The following is an 11,265-nucleotide window of genomic DNA, read 5'->3' on the forward strand; positions in this document are numbered from 1 at the left end:
CTGGATGTAAGAAGCCTGGAAACACATGTAGAGAAGAAAAAAAATTATATATATATATATATATATATATATATATATATATATATATATATATATATATATATATATATATATAATATTGAGGTCCAAAAGTACCTCATTGCCAATAGAACATGAGTTAACTAACTTCACTAAAACAGGATTTGGGATTTAAGCCAGAGCCAAAATACAGCAGAAAAGACATTTGCCTTATTTATACCAAGTCATCCTTGATTCAGATGAAATATATGGTCCCCTGACCCTACTAGGGTTGATCCCTAAGTCAAGATATAGAAGTAAACCCTGAGCACCATCAGGTGTGTGGCTCACATCTTAAAAATAAAATGACATATAAAAGAATTTAGTTTGTATTCACTTCCTTACAAAGGTTCAGATTGAGTCAGAGAGATAGTACAGGGGAAGAGCACTTGCTTTGAACATCACTAACCACAACCTAGGTTAAAATCCACAGCAGTTTGTATGGTTCCTGACTCACCAAGAAAACAATCATCAGAGTCAGTAATAATCCCTGAATATTATTAGGTTTGGCAAAACAAAATACAAAAAGAAAGTGCTAATTTTTCTAGTCACTATCAAAAACAATATTTTAGATATCTGCTTCAGTAAGAACTAAAGACACAATGTCATGAAGACACCACTCAGAGTATGTCACATTTCTTAAAGTCTGACAGGACAGGTTTGAAAGAAAGTCAGCCTTTTCTTGGGCACCAAAGTATCCGTGAACATGACAACAAAATAAAATGACTGTCATGTGAAATAATAAAATTAATGAACAAGACTACTGTTCGAGAACATTGGCATTATAAAAGATCTAAAATTGTGAAAATTAAAATAAGGCAAATCAATTCAGGTTACTGAATCAAATTAAATCATGTTAAATTTATTGTAAAGGGACTGAAGTTCAAGAAAGTAGTTTGCATAACTTAAATATACCAAATAGTATGTCTACAATGAATAAAATTTGTTTAAAAAATTGATTAAAATGTTGGTTTTGGCTTTGGGATTAAACCCAGTAGTGTTCAGGACATATCCCCATTTCTGCATGCAGGATTCTTTCCAAATAGAGCTTTAGGAACCATGAGAAGCCAACCTCCAGCTTGCTAAGCCCATTGACCCCTTTATCTGATCTGGTTAAATTTATTTTCTTAACTTTGAACTAATAAAGATACACACATGTGAACCCAGAGGAATTATTCATTTCTATAAAATGGTAACTTCTATCTCTCAATTTCCCCAATGGTAATATCTTATCCAGGTATGCATTGTGGAAAATAAGAAATTGTTATAGACACAGTACTCTTTACTGTACTATAGGTCTTGGTAATATTTATTGAGATTTTCATTCTCTGTGTATGTGTGGGTAGTAAAGTTAAGACAGAGTAGGGACCACAATGACAATATTAGTTGGAAATAATCTCTCTGTAGAAGTGGTGAAGGCTGAAAGAAAAAAAAGTGATATTCTTGATCCACTTTCAGTAATAATATTGCAAATTTTAGTGACTAAAAGGAAATAAAGAAGGACAGAGAATATGTGAGAGAGAAGTGTCTGTTTTAGAGGTAAGTTGATTGGGCTGGGGAAGGTGAAAAACTGGAAATTGGTGGTAGAAACTGAACATAGTGAAGAGATGGGTGTTGGAAATTTATGACTAAAACTCAACTATTTATAACTCTTTAATTACTTTATAGTGATTCTATAAAATCATTTTAAAAAGTTTTATCTCCCTCCCATTTTGGCTTTCCATGGAATTACTTATGTATAAATTCATAATATTTTACACATTTATATTTTATACCCTTCAGATTATCAAGACAAAGTACTGTACCCATGACACTACTGAATACTAACATCTTTAACTACCTCCTTTCTAATTCTCCTTAATTTAACTAATTACTTATCTGTTCTCTGTTTTTGCTATTTTGAGACTCTTCTGTAATGTTTTTGTAAAAAATTAAAATTATTCATTTTTTCTTATAATACAGTTGAGATTTATTCAGATTATATGTACATTTTTATTTTTATCTTTATAGGGAAAAAGTATGCAATGGTTTGAATGCAGCAAGAATAATCCACTTTTCAGCTCCTTTTAGATAAGGAAGTCATAACTTTTGATGCTCAGAGATAACTCCTGATGATACTGGAGTTAATAAATGCAGTGTCTGATATTGGAACAGGGTAGACTACATGCAAGACAAGTATATTAATTATTTTACAGTGTTTTTGTCCCTCACTCAGTTTATTTCCAGTCTGAGCTTTAACAAATAAAGTTAATATGAGCTTTTATGGACCAAGTATGCTTTAACTAAATCTTTTTTTATTGTGCTAATATCCTGAATTTTGATTGCTAGGTAAGCATGATTTTAAGAAACTGTAAGTATCCAAATTATAACTACCATTTCACTATAACTAGCACTATAGAAAATAATGTTTTTCCATATTCTTTTCAGTATTTGAAGCTATAAGTATATTTTTGTCACATATGCAGTGATAATACATAGTTTTAAGTTGAATTTCCAAGTAATAATGGCATTGAATTTTCATATGTGTTTTATTAACCATATATATATTCTTATGTGTCAGTTAAAATTCTTTGTACCTAATTTAAATTAAAAATATTTGTAATTTATTTTGTCCTATCTATATTCTTATCAATATTCTAAGATTCTAACTTATCTATGTTCTAAGTTATGTTTTTCATTAATATGGAAAGTATGTTTCAGATTTATGTCTGTGGCTTAAGAAACTAGTTTTTATTGGCTTTATGAGTTATACTGATTTTTACAGAAAGCTTCTAAGGTTATTTTGCTTTCCTATAGTAAACATGTAGAAGGGAGAATAGCAAAAAATTTGTAAGGCTTAAGCTTGCAGTTGAAAAATATTCATCAGAAAATATTATTTTTCCAAACAGGAAGCTGAGCAACATTACCTGGTAGACCAATAACTACCCAACCTTTTTTTTTCTATCCATATAACTACCCAACATGTCTTTCTTGAAGATAATCTTTATCAAGCTGAATGTATTTTATTCTTAATTAATTACTCAATTTTCCTTTCAAAACACAATACTCATACATTTGGATTATTGTCCAATGACTTCAAAGACCAAATTCTCTTTCAACAAATATACAAAGATAATTAGAATATATTGAAGAAAAGAATACATTGAAGAAAAAAAGTTAAGATTACATTAATAACTGTCAGGTTAAGTCTCAAAATCCTGGCAATCCCATGAAAAGGTTTCTCTCAGTCAGAAATTGAGAAAATATGTATGCTGCTTTTCTTGGGGAACCATTCTTTAATGTTCTATACTTAAAGATAACTGGAAAAATTCTCTTTGGTAGGTAAAATTTGATAGTTGCACCTGACTAGCATTAAATAAATAAATACCCTCTTTACTTGATCTAAAGGTTGTGAGATGTCTTGGGGGTAGAAGTCTTGGAATAAGATGGAAATATCCAAGTACTCCAAAGATAGGCATTGTATAGCAGTACTTAATGCATAGAATAACACATTAGATCTATTCTCAAAAGCTTAATTTAATTAATTAAATTACTAGCTTTTAGTAAAAAAAAAGAACTTCACATCATATTTTAAGTTTAAGCACATTTCAAACAGACAAAGATGATAGTTTATAACTAAAAAGATAAAAGATTTGTTCCAGTGTTATTTGTATGAGAGCACAGTTATTTATTAATTCACTATGATTTTAATATACTTATTGTATTTCACTACATGCACCAATAAATGTATGTTTTATTCCAACATATATTTTAGAGAATATGAAATACTATCTATTTTAAGATATTAGTACTTATATAGGAAGAAAATTTCTCATTTAATATTTTATTCACATGTTTTCTGTATTTTTATAGAGTAATGCTAATTGTATTTAACTATAAACTTATATGTTATACAAATTTTGTGCAAAATAATGCATTGAATATACTATTTTTAGTGATCATTTTCAACATCTGATGCTTCTAAATTTCTTCTCAGTTTTTATTATTTTATATGTTCGTACAATATTAGACTCTGCTTCTAAAAGTGTGGAGGACACATACATATATAGAGATATATTTACATATATATACAGAGAAAAGAAATCATAATATTTACTGGAGCTTCAAGTGATTGAAAACATTTTCAATATTTTTATGTGAGTATAGAGCCTCAATACTGTAGCTATCTTTAGGCTCATAGTTATTTAAAAATAATAATTGAGTATATTTGCATTTTGGTATTGATAGAAAAAAATCTTCATGTTAAAATACATATAAGTACTTTTCCATCACTGGTGACTTAGTCTTTGATGAAATTTTCATTTTTTTCCTTTAAGTAAACTACAATTTTATTTAAATCTCACATTTTAAGCATAGTTAACTCATTTTATCCGTATGAATTCTGAATTTTTTAGTCCACTTTGTTCCCCTTTCAAACTTGCCATATAGATATACAAACATGTGTTATATATCATATTTTGAATATTTCGCCTATTGTAACCAGTAAATGTTAATAAACACACTAATAATCATAGAGTAAGAATATATGTTATTATATTTGTAACTTATATAAAAATAAAATTTATTTTATAAATAAAACTATGTTCTCAAACACCAGCACGGTGTTCTTCATTACTTCCTATAACTTAATTTTAAAGAAAATAATAATTATTTACTAGAGTATCTGTTATAATATTCTCCAGATTCTCCCAAATCAGTGATTATATTCTGACTTGGTTAGAACACAAAATCGATGTTTCTGATTGTGGACAAATCTATCCCAAAGAATGTTTCAGGGGTTTTCTTTTGACTTCACAATTTTTCTCATTCAACTTTCGAATTGATCATTTAAAAAAGGTTATTACGCTAAAATATGAATATTATTACTACTAAAGAAGTCCTTGTATGCCATGAGCCTAGCCAAAATATTCATTTTAATTATAAACAATTTGTTATTTGTAAATTCAAATACACTTAATTGCAAAAGAACCTAAATATTATAGCCTAACTAGATATCCAGAAAAAAAAAACAATAACTTGGATATTCAGTATCTTTAACCTAATTTTCATTAAAATTATGCATTCACAAAACAAATGAATTCAAAGAAAGCAAGTGAGCCACACATGGCTGTTTTTTCCTTATTTTGACTAAAAAGGAACAATGTATGTTTTATAAATAGCCATCTTTGTCTGGTGCTATAGCACAGCAGTAAAGTGTTTTCCTTGCACACGGCTGATCAGGTTTGATCCTCTGCATCCCTCGACCCTGCGAAGAACAATTTCTGAGTGCAAAGCCAGGTGTATCACCAAGCAGATCCAGTGTGACAAAAATAAAATAAAATAAAAAAGCCATTTGTCCTTTAAAATTAATCTACAGGGGCCTGAGCAAGCACAGCATTAAGGCATTTGCCTGGCACGAGGCAGGAACAGGACAGACCTTGGATCAATCCCCGGCTTCGCATATGGTTCCCCCAGCCAGGGGTGATTTCTGAGCACATAGCCATGAGTAACCCCTGAGCGTCACTGGCTGTGGCCCAAACACACACACACCCAAAAAATAAAATTATTTTACAAATATTTAAGAAATAGAATTTAATACTCAGTTCAAATTCTACACTCAGATATTTTACATTAATAATACCTAATAATGTAGATATATTTCCTATGTGATACATTTAGAAAATATTGTATATTATTATTTTGATATTAAAGCTTAACCAACTTTGAGTTACTCCTTCTCAGAAATAATTTTTTGTTTAAATTGTGTTCTATAGAGAAATTTGTAAGGATCTGTGTACTTTGGTAGTAATAAAGTTACAGTAAATTTACGTGTTAGTACCATATAGCTTAACATCATAGCTACCATGTAATTAATCATAAATTAATAATCAAAATAATTAAATAAGTACTAAGAAGCATAGACTGTTGGTCACTTGTAATTTTTTGCCACTAGTTCTGAAAGAGCCTTTTACAAGAATGAAAATATGCGAGAAGACAAACTCTTTACTAGTCTATTTTTTCCTGAATTTATCCCATCTAAAGTTCTTAAGTACAATAGACACCTGCAGAAATTCACATCTTGCAGACCTCTGTCAGCACATTGAGGGGACATTTGTCTACAAGTAGAGATGTTTGTCATTTAAATTTGTAAAAATGTGGCACATTGTATTTAGTGGTTGCTATTTATTTCAATGTATTTAAATGATTCTCACTGTACTCTACTTTCAAGTCTTTAAAGATGGTAAGTTTTTATGCAGTCTAACACAAATAATCACACATAATTAAATGCACACATACATAATTTAGGTAGAGACGATCCCTGTTGTATTAGGTGTTCCCAAGAATCATATCTAGTTGTAATTCAGGGTCTAGATACCTACAGTCAAACTCAGCCACTTATTCCTGCATCCGAGATATGTTGTTAATTAATCTTCCCAGTCACATGTATAATATTTTCTGCAGATGTTTCATACTATGTAAACATATGGATGTTTCCTTCTTTCAAGAAGTTATCTTGGGTGGCCAGAGCAATAGTGCTATAGTAGTACATTTGCCTTGCCCACAGCTGACACAAACCAGGCCTGGATTTGATCACCTGTATTCCATATGGTCCTCCCAAGCCAGGAGCCATTTCTGAGTGCAGAGCCAGGAGTAACCCCTGAGCATCACTGGGTGTAGCCCTAAAAAACAAACACAAAAAGTTATCTTGGGGCCAGAGCAATAGCACAGTGATAGGGCATTTGCCTTGCATAGGATGGCCCAGGATAGACCTGGGTTCAATCCCCATTATTACACATGGTCCCCAGAGCCTGCCAGGAGCAATTTCTGAGTTCAGACCCAGGAGTAACCCCTGAGCACCATCAAGTGTGGTCCTTAAACAAAAACAAATAAATAAAGTTATCTTGATTTGATACTTTAAATATAATTAGTCATACTTTGGGTTTTTAAAAATGATCCACTACTCAGATTGTTAATAATATGCATTATATCTAGTTTATACTTGCCTAAAATGATCCCTAAATGCAGTCAGGAGTAAATAAATACATTTAAATATAGCCCCCCCAAAATAAGTAAAGATCAGGAGACCAACATACAGTATACTGGTTTTATTTTACATAAGATAGGAAAACACTATAGTATTTAGTGATAAGTATGCTTTTGTGTCATAATATGTATGTTCTTGTTTTTATCCACAAAAACAGGTACAGAATGCATTTGAAAGCCATGGACTCCCACTACAGTGCTCATTAAAAGAATATTTTAGAGTCTTAATTTTAATATGCCTGTAACTCTTTAAATTTTTGCTCACAGTGGTTCTTGTAGATATAGGTTGTTAGTCTTAGTTTCACATTACAATGAAATATCACATTAGACTCCAAAAACAGTATCCATTATGGTAATATCTTGACAAAATAATCTATCCATTTTCCACTGATTATGCCTGCTAATATGATCCAATGTTTATGTCCATAGATACTATTGGAATGGGTAAATGTACACCAAAGACTAGTGGTACAGTGTTTGTTCATTAAGTATGTATTTGTAATTTTTCTCAATTCAAGATAGTTTACTATTATATCACAATGCCCATGTTTTCCTTGTTGTTGTTGTTGTTGTTTTTTCAGAAAAGAAACCTGGATACTCAAGACCCATAAGATGATTACCTCATGGGGTAGACTCTTCTTACAGTGCACCTATTATAGTACATATTGTGTACTACTCTAGACATTAAAATTATTATTGTTCTAAGAATGCTCCATACACAGTCTAACTCCGGAAGCCTTTCTTTAGCAAAGTTTACCTTCACCAATGATGATTTGCCTAGAAATAGGAAAACCTTTTCTCCTGCTTTGCTGGCCTTATATTTTTTAAAGCACTGTGACCCATTCCACATCAGTAAGTTCTTCAAATGTAACCTGTGGATTGATCTTTAGTGTGTGTGTGTGTGTGTGTGTGTGTGTGTGTGTGTGTGTGTGTGTGTGTGTGTGTGTGTGTGTGTGTGGTGGATACCTCTATATTGGTCTAATCTGTATTGTACATAATGCCTGTCTATGATGTATATAATCCTCGTTATATGTAATCTTTCCTTTTCCTTGTCATCTTCCCCTGTCTACCACTTTACAAAACCTCTTCTATCTTCTCACTCTCACACCCCTGAAATGTTATTTCTCCTTATCTCACACTCTTTGCCCTCAGTTCTTAATTCATCATTAACAGGAACCTTTCCTCCTCCACAGTAGCTATCTCCCAAAATAAAAGGATGGCCTACCAGCCCATCTTGTCTCAGAAGAAGATGCTGCCACAGCTCTTGTTGATTCACTATATGTAGTCCCCTTTTCTCTACACATCCCCACCTTCACTGAAGACTGTGCTTGCTATTGGATTCTGCTCTGGAAAGACCCTCAGCTCAAGGACACTACCTGATCCCTGAAATTCATTTCTCAGACTCCACAGAACTCGGCACAAAATATAAATTTTACACACCACCACCAACACCCGATTATCTCAAATATTTAAAGAGAAAATGTATGTTTATTTCGTATATTTCCTTAGCTGTATTTACTTAATATTTGTAATTTTTAGTGCAATTTTAGAGTAATTTTTCTTATGTAGAGGTACTTTTCTCCTACCTTTTTTTGGATATCCTTAGAAGGAAACTCTTGTAGATAAATTTCTCTTGGGATCTGAGTTTAGGTTAAAACCAGGTTTTAGGGATTGTCAACAACGATAGAATCAAGAGATCCAAACTATAACAATATATACTTAAAATGGTCCTGTTACACTAGCAGGCTAGGGAGCTAATAATGGAGGAATATAATGGCCACTGGGAACTTTGGATGAAGGAGGTCAACACTGGTGATTGGAATGGCCCTAATTCACTGTCATTGTTTGTTTTAACTCCAACTATAAAAAACTTGTAATTCACAGTGGATTCAATAAAAAATATTGAAAATTTTTATCTTTAATAAGTAATTTATAACTATAAAAATAGATACTATATCATTACACAATTGTCAATTTTTTGGCTCTATTATACTGTTGAATTAATTTATATCTCTATTTTCCAAGTTACACAAATTTCAAAAAAGTGATGATTTGAAAATATTTAAGACAATTTTGCATATATTAGCATGACATTTTTACAAAGATGTTAAATGAGGATGCATTTCAATTTATAATAATTTATCATTGCTATGTTCTTGGCAAGAAAATAGAAAAGTAGAGTATAGAACAAAATATCAAAATAGAACTAAAATAATTTATTGCAGTGCAAATGTATTTATTTTACAGTGACAAGTATTTTTACCCTCCCATTCGCTTCTCTCAACCTTTCTTTAAAATTCTCAGCAGATTTTTTAACAAGAACATGGGAACTCATTTAATACAAGTTATTTCAGGAAGAGAAAAATCAAGAATAAAGGTTGTAACTTGCAAGTAAGGTCTTGGGTTCAAGCTCTGTCAACATACAATGAAAAAAAAAAAAAAAGAAAGCACCCAAAATGTAAGTTAATTTAAGATTAATTCTGAAATGGAAAAAAGATATTTAAGATTAATTCTGAAAAGGAAAAAAGGAAAGTGCCCAAAATGTAAGTTAATTTAAGATTAATTCTAAAAAGGAAAAAAGAAAAATATTAAGCAACTAATTGTAATGTTCAACAACAGCTGCTTAAGTAAGTTCAGCACAGTTCTCTGGAAAAAGCAATAGGAGAATTGAATTTTCAATTCTTCATTCTGTTCACAAAGTCATGGGCTTAATGTAAATGATCCTACAATGCCTGGCTATCCCATTGCTTAATGAATAAAGTTGCTTTATGAAGTGCGGCAATAACACTTAACAGGCAGAGGTATATCCTTTATTCCTACTCTCTGAAATCATATTAAAATAGCTTCGATATTCTATGCAGTATAAATGAAAAATAAATGCCTTTTTATAGAGTTGTTATTAAAATAAAAATAAAGGAAAATATATAAGCAAGGCTTTAAACTTCTGGCTGTTAAATACATTAACTATATTCAAAAATAAACAAGTAGAGCTCTAGCACGGCAGGTTTGACTTTTGCATGGCATGAGGCAATCAGGACTTGAGCCTCATCATCTCCTATACAGAGCATTGCCAGGAATGACCCCAGACCTCAGAACCAGGAGTAATCTCTGAGCTCCTCTAGCTAAGCTAATCAACAACAAAAACAACAAGAACAAAATAACCCCTTGTCCTTAAATCTGAGAAAAATGTACTCACAATTCATTTATATGCAGTTAGTAAACCAGTTAGGATATGACGAGTCTAGAAATATCATTTTAATTATAGAAACAAAAATTTGCATTGTATATTAGTAGTTCTTAATACTATACTAATGGGAAAAACAAAATTAATTTGGAAAATTAATGTCAAAAATTCTACAAGCATGTGTTTGTAAAATATAGTACTGATTCGTTTTGCTATTTTCCTATTATTATATTGAAATGTGAGTATATTTATATGTCATATATAAAATATACATTTGTTCACATTTTTAGGAGTATCATTTTATTCCTCTTCAAATGCATTTTTCCTCATCAAAATGTATTTTTCCTTTTCCCAGTATACCCAACACATTCCATTTCACTCAGTCCACTTCCAACTCTGACCTAGGTCTTGTTTGCATTTTATTTATTTTATTTTCTCTGATGCCTTGCTTTGTTTCTTGTAAATAATATATATTAGTGAGATTATCCAGAAATATTTTCCCAATCTTTTCAAAACATCTTCAGTTTTCTGTAGAGCAAATTTATTTTAATAGTTAAATATATTTCCAAGTATTTTAAAATGTTTTTATGAAACATACATAACTTCTGAGAAACATATATATGTGACTGAGATTTGAACACTGAAATATTCACTATGTTTTATAGACTAAGCAATTTGCTTTTTCTACTAGTATCACTGGTACTAAGGATATTTGGGCTAGTTTGTTGTTTTGTACATAAGTTTAAGTGACTATTTCTAATGTTTACAGGAGTTGAGAATTACAGGGCAGGCATATTTTTATATTGGACACTAACACAGAATTGGTTGTTCACTTGTGTTTGGAATTTACACTTCCTAGTCATCAGAATCTTGGTAACATCAAATGAAGGATTCCAAAGTATACAGGATGAGAAATTTGTTTATAAAATTTTGAAATCTTCAATGATGACCTTTTATTTTCCCAACTTATAACTGTATTTGAATATATTTGTGTCTTCTTT

The sequence above is a fragment of the Suncus etruscus genome, chromosome 13, assembly GCF_024139225.1.
Source record: "Suncus etruscus isolate mSunEtr1 chromosome 13, mSunEtr1.pri.cur, whole genome shotgun sequence".
Classification (NCBI taxonomy): Eukaryota; Metazoa; Chordata; class Mammalia; order Eulipotyphla; family Soricidae; genus Suncus; species Suncus etruscus.